The 26,466-nt window shown below is 34.0% G+C and overlaps 1 long non-coding RNA gene across 1 annotated transcript; it reads right to left on the bottom strand.

Annotated features, from left to right (window-relative positions):
• Positions 1 to 23,581: 23,581 nt before the first annotated feature.
• LOC146730187 (uncharacterized) lies at positions 23,582 to 24,218 on the bottom strand. The gene is made up of 2 exons (XR_014927846.1): positions 24,138 to 24,218; positions 23,582 to 23,650 (listed from the first exon to the last, which is right to left on the bottom strand). It is a non-coding gene; the product is annotated as an uncharacterized LOC146730187 (long non-coding RNA).
• Positions 24,219 to 26,466: the final 2,248 nt, after the last annotated feature.

Genomic DNA, 26,466 nt, shown 5'->3' with positions numbered 1-26,466 from the left:
TCCAAAGTGGATGAACGGTAATCTGTTTCCTGTGTGACTGTTTCTATTGTGGTAATACTTGCTTCAGAAGATCTAGACTGTTCAGTTGTTTCAAATGTTTCTTGGGAGGTAACTGTTGGTAGAGTGGTTGATGCAACTTCTGATGTTGGTATTTCAGATGTATGTTCTACAATTTGGATGAATAAACATAATGTAATGTATCATGAAGGGGAATATCAAATTGCTTCAGCCAGAATCAGGAAACAACTCATGGAATTATTTGTTGATGAATGCAAGAAATCTTCACATCTATATATGTACCAGACTTGATAAAAAGTCATGTCGAACTGACATATTCATAGAAAATGATAAGGCTTATTTTTCATGTTTGAAACAATATCAGAGAACAGTGATCATATAAATTCATCACTAACATGTATTGAGTTGGAATCATGTAAATTAGATGGAGAAAACAATAATGAGAACAAAATATATGTTGCTGGAAATTGTTGCAATTGAGGAACACTTGTATTGTATGTATGAAGTCAATGTAAATGTCAGTGTACTAAGAGTAGATAAACAGACTGTTGATGTTGTTTTGCAAAATACAATACGACCAAACATCTGCATGGGAAAACATATTCACCTGTTGAGATAGGAGCTGTTGGCAAATCAGTAGAGGTAACAGTTTCAATAGTGGATGTTGCATATTCAGATGTTTGTGTTATCCCAGTACCAGAATCCAAAGTGGATGAAAGATAATCTGTTTCCTGTGTGACTGTTTCTATTGTGGTAATACTTGCTTCAGAAGATCTAGACTGTTCAGTTGTTTCAAATGTTTCTTGGGAGGTAACTGTTGGTAGAGTGGTTGATGCAACTTCTGATGTTGGTATTTCAGATGTATGTTCTACAATTTGGATGAATAAACATAATGTAATGTATCATGAAGGGCAAAATCAAATTGCTTCAGCCAGAATCAGGAAACAACTCATGGAATTATTTGTTGATGAATGCAAGAAATCTTCACATCTATATATGTACCAGACTTGATAAAAAGTCATGTTGAGCTGACATATTCATAGAAAATGATAAGGCTTATTTTTCATGTTTGAAAGAAGATCTGGGAAAAATGATCATATAGATTCATCACTAACATGTATTGAGTTGGGATCATGTAAATTAGAAGGAGAAAACAATAATGAAAACAAAATATATGTTGATGGAAATTGTTGCAATTGAGAAACACTTGTATTGTATGTATGAAGTCAATGTAAATGTCAGTGTGCTAAGAGTAGGTAAACAGACTGTTGATGTTATTTTGCAAAAGAAAATAAAACCAAACATCTGCATGGAAAAACTTGTTTACCTGTTGAGAAAGGAGCTGTTGGCAAATCAGTAGAGGCAACAGTTTCAATAGTGGATGCTGCAAATTCAGATGTTTGCGTTATCCCAGTACCAGAATCCAAAGTGGATGAAAGGTAATCTGTTTCCTGTGTGACTGTTTCTATTGTGGTAATACTTGCTTCAGAAGATCTAGACTGTTCGGTTGTTTCAAATGTTTCTTGGGAGGTAACTGTTGGTAGAGTGCTTGATGCAACTTCTGATGTTGGTATTTCAGATGTATGTTCTACAATTTGGATGAATACACATAATGTAATGTATCATGAAGTGCAAAGTCAAATTGCTTCAGCCAAAAACAGGAAATAGGTCATGGATTTTTTTGGTTGCGGATTGCTAGGAATCTTCACATGTATATATGTAACACACTTGTTAAAAAGTCATGTCGAACTGACATATTCATAGAAAATGATAAGGCTTATTTTTCATGTTTGAAAGAAAATCTGGGAAACATGATCATATAGATTCATCACTAACATGTATTGAGTTGGGATCATGTAAATTAGAAGGAGAAAACAATAATGAGAACAATATATATGTTGATGGAAATTGTTGGAATTGAGGAAGACTTGTATTTATTGTATGTATGAAGTCAATGTAAATGTTAGTGTGCTAAGAGTAGATAAACAGACTGTTGATGTTGTTTTGCAAAAGACAATACAACCAAACAATTGCATGGAAAAACGTATTTACCTGTTGAGATAGGAGCTGTTGGCAAATCAGTAGAGGCAACAGTTTCAATAGTGGATGTTGCATATTCAGATGTTTGTGTTATCCCAGTACCAGAATCCAAAGTGGATGAAAGGTAATCTGTTTCCTGTGTGACTGTTTCTATTGCGGTAATACTTGTTTCAAAAGATCTAGACTGTTCGGTTGTTTCAAATGTTTCTTGGGAGGTAACTGTTGGTAGAGTGGTTGATGCAACTTCTGATGTTGGTATTTCGGATGTATATTCTACAATTTGGATGAATAAACATAATGTAATGTATCATGAAGGGAAAAGTCAAATTGCCTCTGCCAGAATTGAAAAACAGCACATGCAATTATTTGTTGATGAATGCAAGGAATCTTAACATTTATATATGTACCAGACTTGATAACAAGTCATGTCGAACTGACATATTCATAGAAAATGATGAGGCTTATTTTTCATGTTTGAAACAATATCAGAGAAAAATGATCATATAGATTCATCACTAACATGTATTGAGTTGGGATCATGTAAATTAGAAGGAGAAAACAATAATGAGAACAAAATATGTTGATGGAAATTGTTGCAATTGAGGAACACTTGTATTGTATGTATGAAGTCATTGTAAATGTCAGTGTGCTAAGAGTAGGTAAACAGACTGTTGATGTTATTTTGCAAAAGACAATACAACCAAACATCTGCATGGAAAAACTTATTTACCTGTTGAGAAAGGAGCTGTTGGTAAATCAGTAGAGGTAACAGTTTCAATAGTGGATGTTGCATATTCAGATGTTTGCGTTATCCCAGTACCAGAATCCAAAGTGGATGAAAGGTAATCTGTTTCCTGTGTGACTGTCTCTATTGTGGTAATAGTTGCTTCAGAAGATCTAGACTGTTCAGTTGTTTCAAATGTTTCTTGGGAGGTAACTGTTGATAGAGTGGTTGATGCAACTTCTGATGTTGGTATTTCAGATGTATATTCTACAATTTGGATGAATAAACATAACGTAATGTATCATGAAGTGCAAAGTCAAATTGCTTCAGCCAAAAACAGGAAATAGGTCATGGATTTTTTGGTTGCGGATTGCTAGGAATCTTCACATGTATATATGTAACACACTTGTTAAAAAGTCATGTCGAACTGACATATTCATAGAAAATGATAAGGCTTATTTTTCATGTTTGAAAGAAAATCTGGGAAACATGATCGTATAGATTCATCACTAACATGTATTGAGTTGGGATCATGTAAATTAGAAGGAGAAAACAATAATGAGAACAAAATATATGTTGCTGGAAATTGTTGCAATTGAGAAACACTTGTATGTATGAAGTCAATGTAAATGTCAGTGTGCTAAGAGTAGGTGAACAGACTGTTGATGTTATTTTGCAAAAGAAAATAAAACCAAACATCTGCATGGAAAAACTTATTAACCTGTTGAGAAAAGTGCTGTTGGCAAATCAGTAGAGGCAACAGTTTCAATAGTGGATGTTGCATATTCAGATGTTTGTGTTAGCCCAGTACCAGAATCCAAAGTGGATGAAAGGTAATCTGTTTCCTGTGTGACTGTTTCTATTGTGGTAATACTTGCTTCAAAAGATCTAGACTGTTCGGTTGTTTCAAATATTTCTTGGTAGGAAACTGTTGGTAGAGTGGTTGATGCAACTTCTGATGTTGGTATTTCGGATGTATATTCTACAATTTGGATGAATAAACATAATGTAATGTATCATGAAGGGCAAAGTCAAATTGCCTCCGCCAGAATTGAGAAACAGCTCATGCAATTATTTGTTGATGAATGCAAGGAATCTTCACATCTATATATGTACCAGACTCAATAAAAAGTCATGTCGAACTGACATATTCATAGAAAATGATAAAGCTTATTTTTCATGTTTGAAACAAAATCAGAGAAAAATGATCATATAGATTCATCAGAAACATGTATTGAGTTGGGATCATGTAAATTAGAAGGAGAAATCAATAATGAGAACAAAATATATGTTGATGGAAATTGTTGCAATTGAGAAACACTTGTATTGTGTGTATGAAGTCAATGTAAATGTCAGTGTGCTAAGAGTAGGTAAACAGACTGTTGATGTTATTTTGCAAAAGAAAATAAAACCAAACATCTGCATGGAAAAACTTATTTACCTGTTGAGAAAGGAGTTGTTGGCAAATCATTAGAGGCAACAGTTTCAATAGTTGAAGTTGCATATTCAGATGTTTGTGTTAGCCCAGTACCAGATTCCAAAGTGGATGAAAGGTAATCAGTTTCCTGTGTGACTGTTTCTATTGTGGTAATACTTGCTTCAGAAGATCTAGACTGTTCGGTTGTTTCAAATGTTTCTTGGGAGGTAACTGTTGGTAGAGTGGTTGTTGCAACTTCTGATGTTGGTATTTCGGATGTATATTCTACAATTTGGATGAATAAACATAATGTAATGTATCATGAAGGGCAAAGTAAAATTGCTTCAGCCAGAATCAGGAAATAGCTCATGGATTTTTTGGTTGCGGATTGCTAGGAATCTTCACATGTATATATGTACCGGACTTGAATAAAAGTCATGTTGAGCTGACATATTCATAGAAAATGATCAGGCTTATATTTCATGTTTGAAACAAAATCTGGGAAAAATGATCATATAGATATATCACTAACATGTATTGAGCTGGGATCATGTAAATTAGATAGAGAAAACAATAATGAGAACAAAATATATGTTGATGGAAATTGTTGCAATTGAGGAACACTTGTATTGTATGTATGAAGTCAATGTAAATGTCAGTGTATTAAGAGTAGATAAACAGACTGTTGATGTTGTTTTGCAAAAGACAATACGACCAAACATCTGCATGGAAAAACGTATTCACCTGTTGAGATAGGAGCTGTTGGCAAATCAGTAGAGGTAACAGTTTCAATAGTGGATGTTGCATATTCAGATGTTTGTGTTATCCCAGTACCAGGATCCAAAGTGGATGAAAGGTAATCTGTTTCCTGTGTGACTGTTTCTATTGTGGTAATACTTGCTTCAGAAGATCTAGACTGTTCGGTTGTTTCAAATGTTTCTTGGGAGATAACTGTTGGTAGAGTGGTTGATGCAACTTCTGATGTTGGTATTTCGGATGTATATTCTACAATTTGGATGAATAAACATAATGTAATGTATCATGAAGGGCAAAATCAAATTGCTTCAGCCAGAATCAGGAAACAGCTCATGGAATTTTTTGTTAATAATTGCTAGGAATCTTCACATGTATATATGTACCAGACTTGAAAAATAGTCATGTTGAGCTGACATATTCATAGAAAATGATAAGGCTTATTTTTCATGTTTGAAAGAAAATCTGGGAAAAATGATCATATAGATTCATCACTAACATGTATTGAGTTGGGATCATGTAAATTAGAAGGAGAAAACAATAATGAGAACAAAATATATGTTGCTGGAAATTGTTGCAATTGAGAAACACTTGTATTGTATGTATGAAGTCAATGTAAATGTCAGTGTGCTAAGAGTAGATAAACAGACTGTTGATGTTGTTTTGCAAAAGACAATACAACCAAACATCTGCATGGAAAATCTTATTCACCTGTTGAGATGGGAGCTGTTGGCAAATCAGTAGAGGTAACAGTTTCAATAGTGGATGTTGCATATTCAGATGTTTGTGTTATTCCAGTACCAGAATCCAAAGTGGATGAAAGGTAATCTGTTTCCTGTGTGACTGTTTCTATTGTGGTAATACTTGTTTCAAAAGATCTAGACTGTTCGGTTGTTTCAAATGTTTCTTGGGAGGTAACTGTTGGTAGAGATGTTGGTGTTTCAGTTGTATATCCTACAATTTGGATGAAGGAACATAATGTAATGTATTATGAAAGGCAAAGTCAAATTGCACTCGCCAGTATTTAGAAGCAACTCATGGTATTATTTGATTAAGATCGCTAGAATTTATTTATGACAATGTGTTCAAGAATAAGTAAAATGACATACCGAGGTGACACAGACATTGGAAATTATGAGGTTTATTTTTATATGTATGAAAACAAGTCTGAGATATTTGACGATATTTATTCACCACTAACATTTACATAGTTAAGATTTTTACCAGAAAAAAAATGATTAAAGCTTTGTAACTTCAACTTTCTTCCCAGAATATTAGTTCAAATGAATCAGACTAACCTGTTACCATAGTTGCATCTGTATCAGGTGATGTCGCAAAGACAGTTTCATTAGTTGTGACTGCTGTGGATTCTAATTCTGTATTGCCTGTACTAACTGCACGTGATGTATCAGTCAATGGAGTGCTGTCAAAGTATGTTATATAATCATCTGTTGTAGATTCGAGAATTTCTACAAAATAAAATAATTTCAATTTTAATTTAGAAGTGACATAGATACTTTATCAGCATATATACACAAAAGAAAGAAAAAATAAAGAAACACAAATGAAATAAATCTACCTTGAACAGATAGAATTTCTGATTCATTGAAGAATCCTGTGTCATCTAAAAATACATCTTCAACATCAGTCTCATTATAAGGTGAGGTTGCGTTAAGATCAATGGTACCCTCAGTAACAAGGCTTCCTTTCCTAAAAAATAATGTTCATCTTGAATGGTATTATGAGTGGATACACAATAATAGTGTTGCACAAAAAATACAGAACCATGAAGTGTACAAGAAACATTGAGTAGCTCATTAACAAACAATGAAATATTATTTTTTTGAATGTTAATACACATGTCATCAACATCGTTTCAAACAAATGATGATGAATGCAATGCAATATGGGAATTCAAATATCTAAATATGTTAATTTAAGACCAGACATGATTTATATCATAGCCCACATTGGTGTACTGTAAAATATTTACCTGAATCCAGTGACAGCATTGCTAACATAACTATTGCGTATAGCAGAATTTGAAAACAAATCATCAATCTGTGAATAGATGGTTAAAAAGTGAACTCACTTATAAATTATGTTAATAATTTTTCTGTATATAAATGTGATATCTACATTAGTCAGGTTATTGCCAAAGGGAATGTGTTTTTATATGCGAAGAATATCACACGTTTGGATTGTATAATACTCACTTTCTTGTTTAAAAGCATAGCTTTTTTCTGAAATAGACATGATTCAGTGTTAAGCAAATCATTGTACCATGCTTGGTTGTTCATTTTTACTTCATATCTGAATATTCTTCCAAATCCCTTGATTGGAATATAATGTTCACAGTCTGTTGTCACTTTTAAAATTGTAGTTCCCTCGGATGATGTTGAAAAGCCATCTGTGATATGATTAAATCATACGTCTTATATTATTACGTTCTGCAACATGTTCTCTGCCTATTGATTAGGTGCATTATGTTGTTAACAGAAAAAATATATTTCCAAAAGCTATATCAAAATTTGCTTACAAATGTGTGCACACATTCAGAAAGGAGGTCGATCAGTAAAACCATAAAAGCAATTCTAATTCGGCAAGAAGTATTTTTGCCATGTGTTTAGAATTTACATTGAGGGACATGACATATGTGCCATGAACTATTTCAACTGCTTATTTCTCAGCAGTTTAAAGTATTTCAGTAACGGAAACCAATCGAGCTGGGAAATGTATTGTGTGATAAGGTCTACTGCAGGGAAAGTCGGCACATCTGAAGTTGTTTGAGCTGTAGATTGATATTCATTGAAACTCCTGGATATTACATGATTGTCCAAAATATCATTAAATTCCTTGATGCAAAATCTAGTTTGTAAAGGTAAGTGAATCTACTCCAAATGGCAAGATCCACAAACCACGCCATCAAAATTAGATATAAAATGTGCCCTTGACTGAAGCTGCAGTCAGATGACAAGGGTCAAGTGGGATAAGATAACTATTGCTTTAACATGAAAAGTGACAATAAATATTGCTAATGTTGGTATTTCAGTTGTATGCTCCACAATTTGGATGAATAAACTTAATATAACGTATCATGAAGGGCAAAGTCAAATTGCCTCCGCCAGAATTTCGAAGCAGCTCATGGAATTATTCGTAGATGATTGCAATTAATCTTCACATGTATATATGTACCAGACTTGATAAAAAGTCTTGTCGAACTGACATATTCATAGAAAATGATAAGGCTTATTTTTCATGTTTGAAACAAAATCAGAGAAAAATGATCATATATTTTCATCACTAACATGTATTGAGTTGGAATCATGTAAATTAGATGGAGAAAACAATAATGAGAACAAAATATATGTTGCTGGAAATTGTTGCAATTGAGGAACACTTGTATTGTATGTATGAAGTCAATGTAAATGTCAGTGTGCTACGAGTAGGTAAACAGACTGTTGGTGTTGTTTTGCAAAAGAAAATAAAACCAAACATCTGCATGGAAAAACTTATTTACCTGTTGAGAAAGGAGCTGTTGGCAAATCAGTAGAGGCAACAGTTTCAATAGTGGTTGTAGCATATTCAGATGTTTGTGTTATCCCACTACCAGAATCCAAAGTGAATGAAAGGTAATCTGTTTCCTGTGTGACTGTTTCTATTGTGGTAATACTTGCTTCAGAAGATCTAAACTGTTCGGTTGTTTCAAATGTTTCTTGGGAGTTAACTGTTGGTAGAGTGCTTGATGCAACTTCTGATATTGGTATTTCGGATGTATATTCTACAATTTGGATGAATAAACATAATGAAATGTATCATGAAGGGCAAAGTCAAATTGCTTCAGCCAGAATCAGGAAACAGCTCATGGAATTGTTGGTTGCGGATAGTTAGGAATCTTCACATGTATATATGTAACACACTTGATAAAAATCATGTCGAACTGACATATTCATAGAAAATGATGAGGCTTATTTTTCATGTGTGAAACAAAATCAGAGAAAAATGATCATATAGATTCATCACTAACATGTACTGATTTGGCATCATGTAAATTAGATGGAGAAAACAATAATGAAAACAAAATATATGTTGATGGAAATTGTTGCAATTGAGGAACACTTGTATTGTATGTATGAAGTCAATGTAAATGTCAGTGTGCTAAGAGTGGGAGAACAGACTGTTGATGTTATTTTGCTAAAGAAAATAAAACCCAACATCTGCATGGAAAAACTTATTTACCTGTTGATAAAGGAGCTGTTGGCAAATCAGTAGAGGCAACAGTTTCAATAGTGGATGTTGCATATTCAGATGTTTGCGTTATCCCAGTACCAGAATCCAAAGTGGATGAAAGGTAATCTGTTTCCTGTGTGACTGTTTCTATTGTGGTAATACTTGCTTCAGAAGATCTAGACTGTTCAGTTGTTTCAAATGTTTCTTGGGAGGTAACTGTTGGTAGAGTGCTTGATGCAACTTCTGATGTTGGTATTTCGGATGTATATTCTACAATTTGGATGAATAAACATAATGTAATGTATCATGAAGGGCAAAGTCAAATTGCTTCAGCCAGAAACAGGAAATAGCTCATGGATTTGTTGGTTGCGGATAGCTAGGATTCTTCACATGTATATATGTAACACACTTGATAAAAATCATGTCGAACTGACATATTCATAGAAAATGATGAGGCTTATTTTTCATGTGTGAAACAAAATCAGAGAAAAATGATCATATAGATTCATCACTAACATGTACTGATTTGGCATCATGTAAATTAGATGGAGAAAACAATAATGAGAACAAAATATATGTTGCTGGAAATTGTTGCAATTGAGGAACACTTGTATTGTATGTATGAAGTCAATGTAAATGTCAGTGTGCTAAGAGTAGGTAAACAGACTGTTGGTGTTGTTTTGCAAAAGAAAATAAAACCAAACATCTGCATGGAAAAACTTATTTACCTGTTGAGAAAGGAGCTGTTGGCAAATCAGTAGAGGCAACAGTTTCAATAGTGGATGTTGCATATTCAGATGTTTGCATTAGCCCAGTACCAGAATCCAAAGTGGATGAAAGGTAATCTGTTTCCTGTGTGACTGTTTCTATTGTGGTAATACTTGCTTCAAAAGATCTAGACTGTTCGGTTGTTTCAAATGTTTCTTGGGAGTTAACTGTTGGTAGAGTGCTTGATGCAACTTCTGATATTGGTATTTCGGATGTATATTCTACAATTTGGATGAATAAACATAATGTAATGTATCATGAAGGGCAAAGTCAAATTGCTTCAGCCAGAATCAGGAAACAGCTCATGGAATTGTTGGTTGCGGATAGTTAGGAATCTTCACATGTATATATGTAACACACTTGATAAAAATCATGTCGAACTGACATATTCATAGAAAATGATGAGGCTTATTTTTCATGTGTGAAACAAAATCAGAGAAAAATGATCATATAGATTCATCACTAACATGTACTGATTTGGCATCATGTAAATTAGATGGAGAAAACAATAATGAGAACAAAATATGTTGATGGCAATTGTTGCAATTGAGAAACACTTGTATTGTATGTATGAAGTCAATGTAAATGTCAGTGTACTAAGAGTAGATAAACAGACTGTTGATGTTGTTTTGCAAAAGACAATACGACCAAACATCTGCATGGAAAAACTTATTCACCTGTTGAGATAGGAGCAGTTGGCAAATCAGTAGAGGTAACAGATTCAATAGTGGATGTTGCATATTCAGATGTTTGTGTTATCCCAGTACCAGAATCCAAAGTGGATGAACGGTAATCTGTTTCCTGTGTGACTGTTTCTATTGTGGTAATACTTGCTTCAGAAGATCTAGACTGTTCAGTTGTTTCAAATGTTTCTTGGGAGGTAACTGTTGGTAGAGTGGTTGATGCAACTTCTGATGTTGGTATTTCAGATGTATGTTCTACAATTTGGATGAATAAACATAATGTAATGTATCATGAAGGGGAAAATCAAATTGCTTCAGCCTGAATCAGGAAACAACTCATGAAATTATTTGTTGATGAATGCAAGAAATCTTCACATCTATATATGTACCAGACTTGATAAAAAGTCATGTCGAACTGACATATTCATAGAAAATGATGAGGCTTATTTTTCATGTTTGAAACAATATCAGAGAACAGTGATCATATAAATTCATCACTAACATGAATTGAGTTGGAATCATGTAAATTAGATGGAGAAAACAATAATGAGAACAAAATATATGTTGCTGGAAATTGTTGCAATTGAGGAACACTTGTATTGTATGTATGAAGTCAATGTAAATGTCAGTGTGCTAAGAGTAGGTAAACAGACTGTTGGTGTTATTTTGCAAAAGAAAATAAAACCAAACATCTGCATGGAAAAACTTATTTACCTGTTGAGAAAGGAGCTGTTGACAAATCAGTAGAGTCAACAGTTTCAATAGTGGATGTTGCATGTTCAGATGTTTGCGTTAGCCCAGTACCAGAATCTAAAGTGGATGAAATGTAATCTGTTTCCTGTGTGACTGTCTCTATAGCGGTAATAGTTGCTTCAGAAGATCTAGACTGTTCTGTTGTTTCAAATGTTTTTTCTGAGGTAACTGTTGGTAAAGTGGTCGATGCAACTTCTGATGTTGGTATTTCAGATGTATATTCTACAATTTGGATGAATAAACATAATGTAATATATCATGAAGGGCAAAGTAAAATTGCTTCAGCCAGAATCAGGAAATAGCTCATGGATTTTTTTTGTTGCGGATTGCTAGGAATCTTCACATGTATAAATATAACACACTTGATAAAAAGTCATGTCGAACTGACATATTCATAGAAAATAATAAAGCTTATTTCTCATGTTTGAAAGAAAATCTGGCAAAAATGAGGAATTGCAATTGAGGAACACTTGTATTGTATGTATGAAGTCAATGTAAATGTCAGTGTGCTAAGAGTAGGTAAACAGACTGTTGATGTTATTTTGCAAAAGAAAATAAAACCCAACATCTGCATGGAAAAACTTATTTACCTGTTGAGAAAGGAGCTGTTGGCAAATCAGTAGAGGTAACAGTTTCAATAGTGGATGTTGCATATTCAGATGTTTGTGTTAGCCCAGTACCAGAATCCAAAGTGGATGAAAGGTAATCTGTTTCCTGTGTGACTGTCTCTATAGTGGTAATAGTTGCTTCAGAAGATCTAGACTGTTCGGTTGTTTCAAATGTTTCTTGGGAGGTAACTGTTGGTAGAGTGGTTGATGCAACTTCTGATGTTGGTATTTCGGATGTATATTCTACAATTTGGATGAATAAACATAATGTAATGTATCATGAAGGGCAAAGTCAAATTGCCTCCGCCAAAATTGAGAAACAGCTCATGCAATTATTTGTTGATGAGTGCAAGGAATCTTCACATCTATATATGTACCAGACTCGATAAAAAGTCATGTCGAACTGACAAATTCATAGAAAATGATAAGGCTTATTTTTCATGTTTGAAACAAAATCAGAGAAAAATGATCATATAGATTCATCACTAACATGTATTGAGTTGGGATCATGTAAATTAGAAGGAGAAAACAATAATGAGAACAAACTATATGTTGATGGAAATTGTTGAAATTGAGGAACACTTGTATTGTATGTATGAAGTCAATATAAATGTCAGTGTGCTAAGAGCATGTAAACAGACTGTTGATGTTATTTTGCAAAAGAAAATAAAACCAAACATCTGCATGGAAAAACTTATTCACCTGTTGAGATAGGAGCTGTTGGCAAATCAGTAGAGGTAACAGTTTCAATAGTGGATGTTGCATATTCAGATGTTTGTGTTATCCCAGTACCAGAATCCAAAGTGGATGAAAAGTAATCTGTTTCCTGTGTGTCTGTTTCTATTGTGGTAATACTTGCTTCAGAAGATCTAGACTGTTTGATTGTTTCAAATGTTTCTTGGGAGGTAACTGTTGGTAGAGTGGTTGATGCAACTTCTGATGTTGGTATTTCAGATGTATATTCTATAATTTGGATGAATAAACATAATGTAATGTATCATGAAGGGCAGAGTTAAATTGCCTCCACCAGAATTGAGAAACAGCTCATGCAATTATTTGTTGATGAATACAAGAAATCTTCACATCTATATATGTACCAGACTTGATAAAAAGTCATGTCGAACTGACATATTCATAGAAAATGATAAGGCTTATTTTTCGTGTTTGAAACAATATTAGAACAATGATCATATAAATTCATCACTAACATGTATTGAGTTGGAATCATGTAAATTAGATGGAGAAAACAAAAATGAGAACAAAATATATGTTGCTGGAAATTGTTGCAATTGAGGAACACTTGTATTGTATGTATGAAGTCAATGTAAATGTCAGTGTACTAACAGTAGATAAACAGACTGTTGATGTTATTTTGCAAAAGAAAATAAAATCAAACATCTGCATGGAAAAACATATTCACCTGTTGAGATAGGAGCTGTTGGCAAATCAGTAGAGGTAACAGTTTCAATAGTGGATGTTGCATATTCAGATGTTTGTGTTATCCCAGTACCAGAATCCAAAGTGGATGAAAAGTAATCTGTTTCCTGTGTGTCTGTTTCTATTGTGGTAATACTTGCTTCAGAAGATCTAGACTGTTTGATTGTTTCAAATGTTTCTTGGGAGGTAACTGTTGGTAGAGTGGTTGATGCAACTTCTGATGTTGGTATTTCAGATGTATATTCTACAATTTGGATGAATAAACATAATGTAATGTATCATGAAGTGCAAAGTCAAATTGCTTCAGCCAAAAACAGGAAATAGCTCATGGATTTTTTGGTTGCGGATTGCTAGGAATCTTCACATGTATATATGTAACACACTTGTTAAAAAGTCATGTCGAACTGACATATTCATAGAAAATGATAAGGCTTATTTTTCATGTTTGAAAGAAAATCTGGGAAACATGATCATATAGATTCATCACTAACATGTATTGAGTTGGGATCATGTAAATTAGAATGAGAAAACAATAATGAGAACAATATATATGTTGATGGAAATTGTTGGAATTGAGGAAGACTTGTATTGTATGTATGAAGTCAATGTAAATGTTAGTGTGATAAGATTAGCTAAACAGACTGTTGATGTTATTTTGCAAATGAAAATAAAACCCAACATCTGCATGGAAAAACTTATTCACCTGTTGAGATAGGAGCTGTTGGCAAATCAGTAGAGGTAACAGTTTCAATAGTGGATGTTGCATATTCAGATGTTTGTGTTATCCCAGTACCAGAATCCAAAGTGGATGAAAGGTAATCTGTTTCCTGTGTGACTGTCTCCATTGTGGTAATAGTTGCTTCAGAAGATCTAGACTGTTCTGTTGTTTCAAATGTTTTTTCCAAGGTAACTGTTGGTAAAGTGGTCGATGCAACTTCTGATGTTGGTATTTCAGATGTATATTCTACAATTTGGATGAATAAACATAATGTAATGTATCATGAAGGGCAAAATCAAATTGCCTCCGCCAGAATTGAGAAAGAGCTCATGCAATTATTTGTTGATGAATGCAAGAAATCTTCACATCTATATATGTACCAGACTTGATAAAAAGTCATATCGAACTGACATATTCATAGAAAATGTTAAGGCTTATTTTTCATGTTTGAAACAATATCAGAGAACAATGATCATATAAATTCATCACTAACATGTATTGAGTTGGAATCATGTGAATTAGATGGAGACAACAATAATGAGAACAAAATATATGTTGCTGGAAATTGTTGCAATTGAGGAACACTTGTATTGTATGTATGAAGTCAATGTAAATGTCAGTGTGCTAAGAGTAGGTAAACAGACTGTTGACGTTCTTTTCCAAACAAAATAAAACCAAACATCTGCATGGAAAAACTTATTTACCTGTCGAGAAAGGAGCTGTTGGCAAATCAGTAGAGGCAACAGTTTCAATAGTGGATGTTGCATATTCAGATGTTTGTGTTAGCCCAGTACCAGAATCCAAAGTGGATGAAAGGTAATCTGTTTCCTGTGTGACTGTTTCTATTGTGGTAATACTTGCTTCAGAAGATCTAGACTGTTCAGTTGTTTCAAATGTTTCTTGGGAGGTAACTGTTGGTAGAGTGGTTGATGCAACTTCTGATGTTGGTATTTCAGATGTATGTTCTACAATTTGGATGAATAAACATAATGTAATGTATCATGAAGGGGAAAATCAAATTGCTTCAGCCAGAATCAGGAAACAGCTCGTGGAATTATTTGTTGATGAATGCAAGAAATCTTCACATCTATATATGTACCAGACTTGATAAAAAGTCATGTCGAACTGACATATTCATAGAAAATGATAAGGCTTATTTTTCATGTTTGAAAGAAAATCTGGGAAAAATGATCATATAGATTCATCACTAACATGTATTGAGTTGGGATCATGTAAATTAGAAGGAGAAAACAATAATGAAAACAAAATATATGTTGATGGAAATTGTTGCAATTGAGAAACACTTGTATTGTATGTATGAAGTCAATGTAAATGTCAGTGTGCTAAGAGTAGGTAAACAGACTGTTGATGTTATTTTGCAAAAGAAAATAAAACCAAACATCTGCATGGAAAAACTTATTTACCTGTTGAGAAAGGAGCTGTTGGCAAATCAGTAGAGGCAACAGTTTCAATAGTGGATGCTGCATATTCAGATGTTTGCGTTATCCCAGTACCAGAATCCAAAGTGGATGAAAGGTAATCTGTTTCCTGTGTGACTGTTTCTATTGTGGTAATACTTGCTTCAGAAGATCTAGACTGTTCGGTTGTTTCAAATGTTTCTTGGGAGGTAACTGTTGGTAGAGTGCTTGATGCAACTTCTGATGTTGGTACTTCAGATGTATATTCTACAATTTGGATGAATACACATAATGTAATGTATCATGAAGGGCAAAGTCAAATTGCTTCAGCCAGAAACAGGAAATAGCTCATGGATTTTTTGGTTGCGGATTGCTAGGAATCTTCACATGTATATATGTAACACACTTGATAAAAAGTCATGTCGAACTGACATATTCATAGAAAATGATAAGGCTTATTTTTCATGTTTGAAAGAAAATCTGGGAAACATGATCATATAGATTCATCACTAACATGTATTGAGTTGGGATTATGTAAATTAGATGGAGAAAACAATAATGAGAACAATATATATGTTGATGGAAATTGTTGGAATTGAGGAAGACTTGTATTGTATGTATGAAGTCAATGTAAATGTTAGTGTGATAAGAGTAGCTAAACAGACTGTTGATGTTATTTTGCAAAAGAAAATAAAACCCAACATCTGAATGGAAAAAAACTTATTTACCTGTTGAGAAAGGAGCTGTTGGCAAATCAGTGGAAGCAACAGTTCCAATAGTAGTTGTTGCATATTCAGATGTTTGTGTTAGCCCAGTACCAGAATCCAAAGTTGATGAAAGGTAATCTGTTTCCTGTGTGACTGTTTCTATTGTGGTAATACTTGCTTCAGAAGATCTAGACTGTTCAGTTGTTTCAAATGTTTCTTGGGAGGTAACTGTTGGTAGAGTGGTTGATGCAACTTCTGATGTTGGTATTTCAGATGTATATTCTACAATTTGGATGAATAAACATAATGTAATGTATCATGAAGGGCAAAATCAAATTGCTTCAGCCAGAATCAGCAAACAGCTCATGGATTTTTTTGTTGCTGATTGCTAGGAATCTTCAAATGTATATATGTACCAGACTTGATAAAAAGTCTTGTCGAACAGACATATTCATAGAAATGATGAGGATTATTTTTCATGTTTGAAACAATATCAGAGAACAGTGATCATATAAATTCATCACTAACATGTATTGAGTTGGGATCATGTAAATTAGAAGGAGAAAACAATAATGAGAACAAAATATATGTTGATGGAAATTGTTGCAATTGAGAAACACTTGTATTGTATGTATGAAGTCAATGTAAATGTCAGTTTGCTAAGGGTAGGTAAACAGACTGTTGATGTTATTTTGCAAAAGAAAATAAAACCAAACATCCGCATGGAAAAAAACTTATTTACCTGTTGAGAAAGGAGCTGTTGGCAAATCAGTGGAAGCAACAGTTTCAATAGTGGATGTTGCATATTCAGATGTTTGTGTTATCCCAGTACCAGAATCCAAAGTGGATGAAAGGTAATCTGTTTCCTGTGTGACTGTTTCTATTGTGGTAATACTTGCTTCAGAAGATCTAGACTGTTCGGTTGTTTCAAATGTTTCTTGGGAGGTAACTGTTGGTAGAGTGGTTGATGCAACTTCTGATGTTGGTATTTCGGATGTATATCCTACAATTTTGATGATCGAACATAATGTAATGTATTATGAAAGGCAAAGTCAAATTGCACTCAGCAATATTAAGAAGCAACTCATGGTATTATTTGATTAAGATCGCTAGAATTTATTTTATGACAATATGTTCAAGAATTAGTAAAAAAGACATGTCAAAGCGACACAGGCATTGAAAAATACGAGGTTTATTTTTATATGTATGAAAACAAGTCTGAGATATTTGAAGATATTTATTCACCACTAACATTTACATAGTTAAGAATATTACCAGAAAAAAAATGATTGAAGCTTTGTAACTTCAACCTTCTTCCCAGAATATTAGTTCAAATGAATCAGACTAACCTGTTACCATAGTTGCATCTGTATCAGGTGATGTCGGAAAGACAGTTTCTTTAGTTGTGACTGCTGTGGATTCTAATTCTGTATGGCCTGTACTAACTGCACGTGATGTATCAGTCAATGGAGTGCTGTCAAAGTACGTTATATAATCATCTGTTGTAGATTCAAGAATTTCTACAAAATAACATAATTTCAATTTTAATTGAGAAGTGACATAGATACTTTATCAGCATATATACACAAAAGAAAGAAAATTTAAAGAAACACAAATGAAATAAATCTACCTTGAACAGATAGAATTTCTGATTCATTGAAGAATCCTGTGTCATCTAAAAATACATCTTCAACATCAGTCTCATTATAAGGTGAGGTGGCGTTAAGATCAATGGTACCCTCAGTAACAAGGCTTCCTTTCCTGTAAAAAGAATGTACAACTTGAATGGTATTATAAACACAACAATAGTGCTGTACAATGACAAATACAACAGAACAATGACAGAAAAACCACGAAACATCGAGTATGCCTCTCCAGACTTAAATATAGCCAATTAGCAAATGCGAATGTATTACTTTTCTGAATGATATTGCACTTGCCAGCCAACAAAGTTTGAAGAAAATGATGAAGAACACAATGCAATGTATGAATACAAACTGTGAAGCCCAGACATGATTTATACCATATCCTGCATTTATTTACTGTAATATATTTACCTGAATCCAGTGACAGCATTGCTAACATAACTATTGCGAATAGTAGAACTTGAAAACAAAAGATTAACCTGTGAATAGATGTTCCAAAAGCGAATTATTTTATATATAATGTTGGTATGTCTGCTGTACATTGAAAGTGGTTTCACATTGGTCAGGTTATTAACAAAACGACTGTCTTTTTATATATAAAGAATTTCAAATGTTTTTCACAATACTCACTTCCTCGTTTAAAAGTATTGCTTTTTTGTAAAATACACATGATTCAGTGTTAAGCAAATCATTGTTCCATGCTTGGTTGTTCATCTTTACTTCATATCTGAATATTCTTCCAAATCCCTTGGTTGGAGTATATGGTTCACAGTCTGTTGTCACTTTTAAAATTGTAGTTCCCTCGGATGATGTTGAAAAGCTCTCTGTAAATGATAAACATTGTTTTATTATCATATTCGTACATTGCAACCAATCGATTGAAACACTTGAAGGGGTATTCTGTCCAGAGAAATAAGATAACTCTTTTGAGAATAAACATGTTCCACTTTCACTTTTGTGAATGTACTTGGTGGAACTATGCAGACAACACATGCTACAATTGGGGACTATAAATCAAAGTGTCAAGATTTATACATTTGAAAGGTCACTCTCACTAGGAAACCCTGAGCTTATAAGCCCCATTTTCTCTCATTTTCCAGAAGCCTGACATGAGGTGGTGAAGGCCGTCTGCAATGTATGAGAGCTCATGTATTAATGAGCTTTAGCGCTGCATGACACTCCAGTGAGCACACCTATGACTGAAAATTACTCGTTAACTCCAGCCAACAGCAGCATCTACGGGTCGAAACTGTGAACTGGTAAAGCTAATGTTGGAAAATTGGAATCGAGGAACACTTTTACTGTATGTGTGAAATTGATGTGAGTGTCAGTGTATTTATAGCTGGAAACCAAACTGTTGCTGTTATATGGCAAATATAATTAATCCAAAACACTGCATGGAAAGACTTATTTACCTGTTGAGAACGTAGCTGTTGGCAAATCAGTGGAAGCAACTCTTTCAATAGTAGTTACATATTCAGATGTTTGAGTTAGCCCAGTACTGGAATCCAATGTGGATGAAAGGTAATCTGTTTCTTGTGTGACTGTGGTAATGGTTGCCTCAGAAGATCTAGATTGTTCTGTTGTTTCAAATGTGGTAACTGTTGGGAAAGTGGTTGATGCAACTTCTGATTATGGTGTTTCAGATGTATATTCTACAATTTGGATGAATAAACATAATGTAATGTATCATGAAAGGGAAAGTCAAATTGCACTCGCCAGTATTAAGAAGCAACTCATGGTATTATTTGATGTAGATTACTAGAATTTAATTAATTGGTAAAAAGACATGCGATGTATCAGTGCGAGTGAGTACCTGTCAGCAGGTCTGTGGTATGATCCGTTACAATTCCAGTTGTTTGCATCTCAGTTGTTTCAAGTATTTCAGTGCCAGATACCAGTGGAGAGGAAGGGAAATCAGTTTCCTGAGTAGTCATGGCCACTGTGGTAATAGTCAGTACATCTGACATCGTTTGATCTGTTGGTTCAAATGTTTCTTGTGTAGAAATTTGTACAAATGTTGATGACTCTGCTTCTGAGGTAGGTGTGTCTGTTGTAATTCCTACAAGTGAGATTTTGAGAATTATTGTAATATGTTATTTGGGAAATGAGAATTGTATTCAATATTGACAGAAAAGTAATAGATAGTTTGGGTTTTCAAAAGATGTTTGTATTCAAATATGACTGAATAATCACATTCCGTGTTAAAGACGTGTATTCAGACATTATCTATTCCTAGAAATTGAGAATTACCTAAGCAAAACCAAAGACCAGTTGTGTGATGTAATATTTAAAACTGGAAATATTTAACACTGAATATGTGTGTAGAACATACTTAAATTTCTTAAAGTTCTACTCTTACTCTGGTAGAGAAAGGAGAAGACATAGTGTAACAGTGAGGAACACGTTGACAACTCGACTATCAAGAACAAGTTACAATATCAAAGAACTCATGGCAGATTGACAGGACACAAATTGAACATTGAGGGACGTGTTGACAACATTAAAACTACAATATCATTGCATTTGTCTATTTGTCAAGTGAGTACCTGTCAGCAGGTCTGTGGTATGATCCGTTTCAATTCCAGTTGTTTGCAGCTCAGTTGTTTCAAGTGTTTCAGTACCAGAAACCACTGGAGAGGAAGGGAAATCTGTTTCCTGAGTAGTCATGTCCACTGTGGTAATAGTCAGTACATCTGACACCGTTTGATCTGTTGGTTCAAATGTTTCTTGTGTAGAGATTTGTACAAATGTTGATGTCTCTGCTTCTGATGTAGGCATGTCTGTTGTAATTCCTACAAGAGAGATTTTGAGAAATATTGTAATATATACTTTGGGAAATGAAAGTTGTATTCAATATTGACAAAAAAGTAATAGATAGTATGGGTTTTCAAAAGGTGTTTGTAATTAAATTTGACTGCATAATCACAATCCGTGTTAAAGACATGTATTCATACATTATGTATTTCTGGAAATTGAGAATTATTTAGACAGAACCAAACACCAGCTGTTTCAAGTAATAATTAAGACTCGAAATATTTAAAACAGAATATGTGTGTAGAACATACTTAAATTTCTTCAAGTTGTTCTGTTACTTTGGTAGAGGAGGGAGAAGACATAGTGTAACAGTGAGAAACAAGTTGACAACTCGACTATCAAGAACAAATTACAATATCAAAGAACTCATGTCAGAATGACAGGATACATGTTTAACATTAAAGAACACGTTGCCATCATTAAAACTACAATATTATTGCCTTTGTCTCCCAGTCAAGTGAGTACCTGTCAGCAGGTCTGTGGTATGATCCGTTTCAATTCCTGTTGTTTGCATCTCAGTTGTTTCAAGTGTGTCAGTACCAGAAACCAGTGGAGAGGAAGGGAAATCTGTTTCCTGAGTAGTCATGCCCACTGTGGTAATAGTTCGTACATCTGACACCGTTTGATCTGTTGGTTCAAATGTTACTTGTGTAGAAATTTGTACAAATGTTGATGTCTCTGCTTCTGATGTAGGCGTGTCTGTTGTAATTCCTACAAGTGAGATTTTGAGAAATATTGTAATATATAATTTGGGAAATGAGAATTGTATTCAATATTGACAGAAAAGTAATTGATAGTTTGTTTTTTTCAAAAGATGTTTGTATTTAAATTTGACAGGATAATCACAATCCATGTTAAAGACATGTATTCATACATTATCTATTCCTGGAAAATGAGAATTATTTAGACAGAACCAACGACCAGCTGTTTCAAGTAATAATTAAGACTCGAAATATTTAAAACAGAATATGTGTGTAGAACATACTTAAATTTCTTAAAGTTGTTCTGTTACTTTGGTAGAGGTGGGAGAAGACATAGTGTAACAGTGAGAAACACGTTGACAACTAGACTGTCAAGAACAAATTACAATATCAAAGAACTCATGACAGAATGACAGGACACACATTGAACATTGAAGAACACGTTGCCATCATTAAAACTACAATGTCATTGGATTTGTGCCCCTGTCAAGTGAGTACCTGTCAGAAGGTCTGTGGTATGATCCGTTTCAATTCCAGTTGTTTGCAGCTCAGTTGTTTCAAGTGTTTCAGTACCAGAAACCAGTGGAGAGGAAGCGAAATCTGTTTCCTGAGTAGTCATGCCCACTGTGGTAATAGTCCGTACATCTGACACTGTTTGATCTGTTGGTTCAAATGTTTCTTGTGTAGAAATTTGTACAAATGTTGATGACTCTGCTTCTGAGGTAGGTGTGTCTGTTGTAATTCCTACAAGTGAGATTTTGAGAAATATTGTAATATATAATTTGGGAAATGATAATTGTATTCAATATTGACAGAAAAGTAATTGATAGTTTGGTTTTTTCAAAAGATGTTTGTATTTACATTTGACAGAATAATCACAATCCGTGTTAAAGACATGTATTCATACATTATCTATTCCTGGAAAATGAGAATTACCTAAGCAAAACCAAAGACCAGTTGTGTGAAGTAATATTTAAAACTGGAAATATTTAACACTGAATATGTGTGTAGAACATACTTAAATTTCTTAAAGTTCTACTCTTACTCTGGTAGAGAAAGGAGAAGACATAGTGTAACAGTGAGGAACACGTTGACAACTCGACTATCAAGAACAAGTTACAATATCAAAGAACTCATGTCAGAATGACAGGATACATGTTTAACATTAAAGAACACGTTGCCATCATTAAAACTACAATGTCATTGGATTTGTGTCCCTGTCAAGTGAGTACCTGTCAGAAGGTCTGTGGTATGATCCGTTTCAATTCCAGTTGTTTGCAGCTCAGTTGTTTCAAGTGTTTCAGTACCAGAGACCACTGGAGAGGAAGGGAAATCTGTTTCCTGAGTAGTCATGTCCACTGTGGTAATAGTCAGTACATCTGACACCGTTTGATCTGTTTGTTCAAATGTTTCTTGTGTAGAAATTTGTACAAATGTTGATGACTCTGCTTCTGAGGTAGGTGTGTCTGTTGTAATTCCTACAAGTGAGATTTTGAGAAATATTGTAATATATAATTTGGGAATTGAGAATTGTATTCAATATTGACAGAAAAGTAATTGATAGTTTGGTTTTTTCAAAAGATGTTTGTATTTAAATTTGACAGAATAATCACAATCCGTGTTAAAGACATGTATTCATACATTATCTATTCCTGGAAAATGAGAATTATTTAGACAGAACCAAAGACCAGCTGTTTCAAGTAATAATTAAGACTCGAAATATTTAAAACAGAATATGTGTGTAGAACATACTTAAATTTCTTAAAGTTGTTCTGTTACTTTGGTAGAGGTGGGAGAAGACATAGTGTAACAGTGAGGAACACGTTGACAACTAGACTGTCAAGAACAAGTTACAATATCAAACAACTCATGACAGAATGACAGGACACACATTGAACATTGAAGAACACGTTGCCATCATTAAAACTACAATGTCATTGGATTTGTGCCCCTGTCAAGTGAGTACCTGTCAGAAGGTCTGTGGTATGATCCGTTTCAATTCCAGTTTTTTGCATCTCAGTTGTTTCAAGTGTTTCATTACCAGAAACCAGTGGAGAGGAAGGGAAATCTGTTTCCTGAGTAGTCATGTCCACTGTGGTAATAGTCAGTACATCTGACACTGTTTGATCTGTTGGTTCAAATGTTTCTTGTGTAGAAATTTGTACAAATGTTGATGACTCTGCTTCTGAGGTAGGTGTGTCTGTTGTAATTCCTACAAGTGAGATTTCGAGAAATATTGTAATATATAATTTGGGAAACAAGATTTGTATTCAATATTGACAGAAAAGTAATTGATAGTTTGGGTTTTCAAAAGATGTTTGTATTCAAATATGACTGAATAATCACAATCCGTGTTAAAGACGTGTAATCAGATATTATTTATTCCAGGAAATTGAGAATTACCTAAGCAAAACCAAAGACCAGTTGTGTGAAGTAATATTTAAAACTGGAAATATTTAACACTGAATATGTGTGTAGAACATACTTAAATTTCTTAAAGTTCTACTCTTACTCTGGTAGAGAAAGGAGAAGACATAGTGTAACAGTGAGGAACACGTTGACAACTCGACTATCAAGAACAAGTTACAATATCAAACAACTCATGACAGAATGACAGGACACACATTGAACATTGAAGAACACGTTGCCATCATTAAAACTACAATGTCATTGGATTTGTGCCCCTGTCAAGTGAGTACCTGTCAGAAGGTCTGTGGTGTGATCCGTTTCAATTCCAGTTGTTTGCATCTCAGTTGTTTCAAGTGTTTCAGTACCAGCAACCACTGGAGAGGAAGGGAAATCTGTTTCCTGAGTAGTCATGTCCACTGTAGTAATAGTCAGTACATCTGACACCGTTTGATCTGTTGATTCAAATGTTTCTTGTGTAGAAATTTGTACAAATGTTGATGACTCTGCTTCTGAGGTAGGTGTGTCTGTTGTAATTCCTACAAGTGAGATTTTGAGAAATATTGTAATATATAATTTGGGAAATGAGAATTGTATTCAATATTGACAGAAAAGTAATTGATAGTTTGGGTTTTCAAAAGATGTTTGTATTCAAATATGACTGAATAATCACAATCCGTGTTAAAGACGTGTATTCAGATAGTATCTATTCCTGGAAATTGAGAATTACCTAAGCAAAACCAAAGACCAGTTGTGTAAAGTAATATTTAACACTCGAAATATTTAAAACAGAATATGTGTGTAGAACATACTTAAATTTCTTAAAGTTGTTCTGTTACTTTGGTAGAGGTGGGAGAAGACATAGTGTAACAGTGAGGAACACGTTGACAACTCGACTATCAAGAACAAGTTACAATATCAAAGAACTCATGTCATAATGACAGGATACATGTTTAACATTAAAAAACACGTTGCCATCATTAAAACTACAATGTCATTGAATTTGTGTCCCTGTCAAGTGAGTACCTGTCAGCTGGTCTGTGGTATGATCCGTTTCAATTCCAGTTGTTTGCAGCTCAGTTGTTTCAAGTGTTTCAGTACCAGAAACCACTGGAGAGGAAGGGAAATCTGTTTCCTGAGTAGTCATGTCCACTGTGGTAATAGTCAGTACATCTGACACCGTTTGATCTGTTGGTTCAAATGTTTCTTGTGTAGAAATTTGTACAAATGTTGATGACTCTGCTTCTGAGGTAGGTGTGTCTGTTGTAATTCCTACAAGTGAGATTTTGAGAAATATTGTAATATATAATTTGGGAAATAAGATTTGTATTCAATATTGACAGAAAAGTAATTGATAGTTTGGGTTTTCAAAAGATCTTTGTATTCAAATATGACTGAATAATCACAATCCGTGTTAAAGACGTGTATTCAGATATTATCTATTCCTGGAAATTGAGAATTATTTAGACAGAACCAAAGAACAGCTGTTTCAAGTAATAATTAAGACTCGAAATATTTAAAACAGAATATGTGTGTAGAACATACTTAAATTTCTTAAAGTTGTTCTGTTACTTTGGTAGAGGTGGGAGAAGACATAGTGTAACAGTGAGGAACACGTTGACAACTCGACTATCAAGAACAAGTTACAATATCAAAGAACTCATGTCATAATGACAGGATACATGTTTAACATTAAAAAACACGTTGCCATCATTAAAACTACAATGTCATTGAATTTGTGTCCCTGTCAAGTGAGTACCTGTCAGCTGGTCTGTGGTATGATCCGTTTCAATTTCAGTTGTTTGCAGCTCAGTTGTTTCAAGTGTTTCAGTACCAGAAACCACTGGAGAGGAAGGGAAATCTGTTTCCTGAGTAGTCATGTCCACTGTGGTAATAGTCAGTACATCTGACACCGTTTGATCTGTTGGTTCAAATGTTTCTTGTGTAGAAATTTGTACAAATGTTGATGACTCTGCTTCTGAGGTAGGTGTGTCTGTTGTAATTCCTACAAGTGCGATTTTGAGAAATATTGTAATATATAATTTGGGAAATAAGATTTGTATTCAATATTGACAGAAAAGTAATTGATAGTTTGGGTTTTCAAAAGATCTTTGTATTCAAATATGACTGAATAATCACAATCCGTGTTAAAGACGTGTATTCAGATATTATCTATTCCTGGAAATTGAGAATTATTTAGACAGAACCAAAGAACAGCTGTTTCAAGTAATAATTAAGACTCGAAATATTTAAAACAGAATATGTGTGTAGAACATACTTAAATTTCTTAAAGTTGTTCTGTTACTCGTAGAGGAGGGAGAAGACATAGTGTAACAGTGAGGAACACGTTGACAACTAGACTGTCAAGAACAAATTACAATATCAAAGAACTCATGACAGAATGACAGGACACACATTGAACATTGAATAACACGTTGCCATCATTAAAACTACAATGTCATTGGATTTGTGCCCCTGTCAAGTGAGTACCTGTCAGCTGGTCTGTGGTATGATCCGTTTCAATTCCAGTTGTTTGCATCTGAGTTGTTTCAAGTGTTTCAGTACCAGAAACCAGTGGAGAGGAAGGGAAATCTGTTTCCAGAGTAGTCATGTCCACTGTGG

The sequence above is a fragment of the Saccoglossus kowalevskii genome, chromosome 20, assembly GCF_978046115.1.
Source record: "Saccoglossus kowalevskii chromosome 20, keSacKowa6.1, whole genome shotgun sequence".
Taxonomy (NCBI): Eukaryota; Metazoa; Hemichordata; class Enteropneusta; family Harrimaniidae; genus Saccoglossus; species Saccoglossus kowalevskii.
The sequence above is the reverse complement of the archived record's forward strand: the minus strand, read 5'-3'. Positions and strand labels throughout refer to the sequence as shown.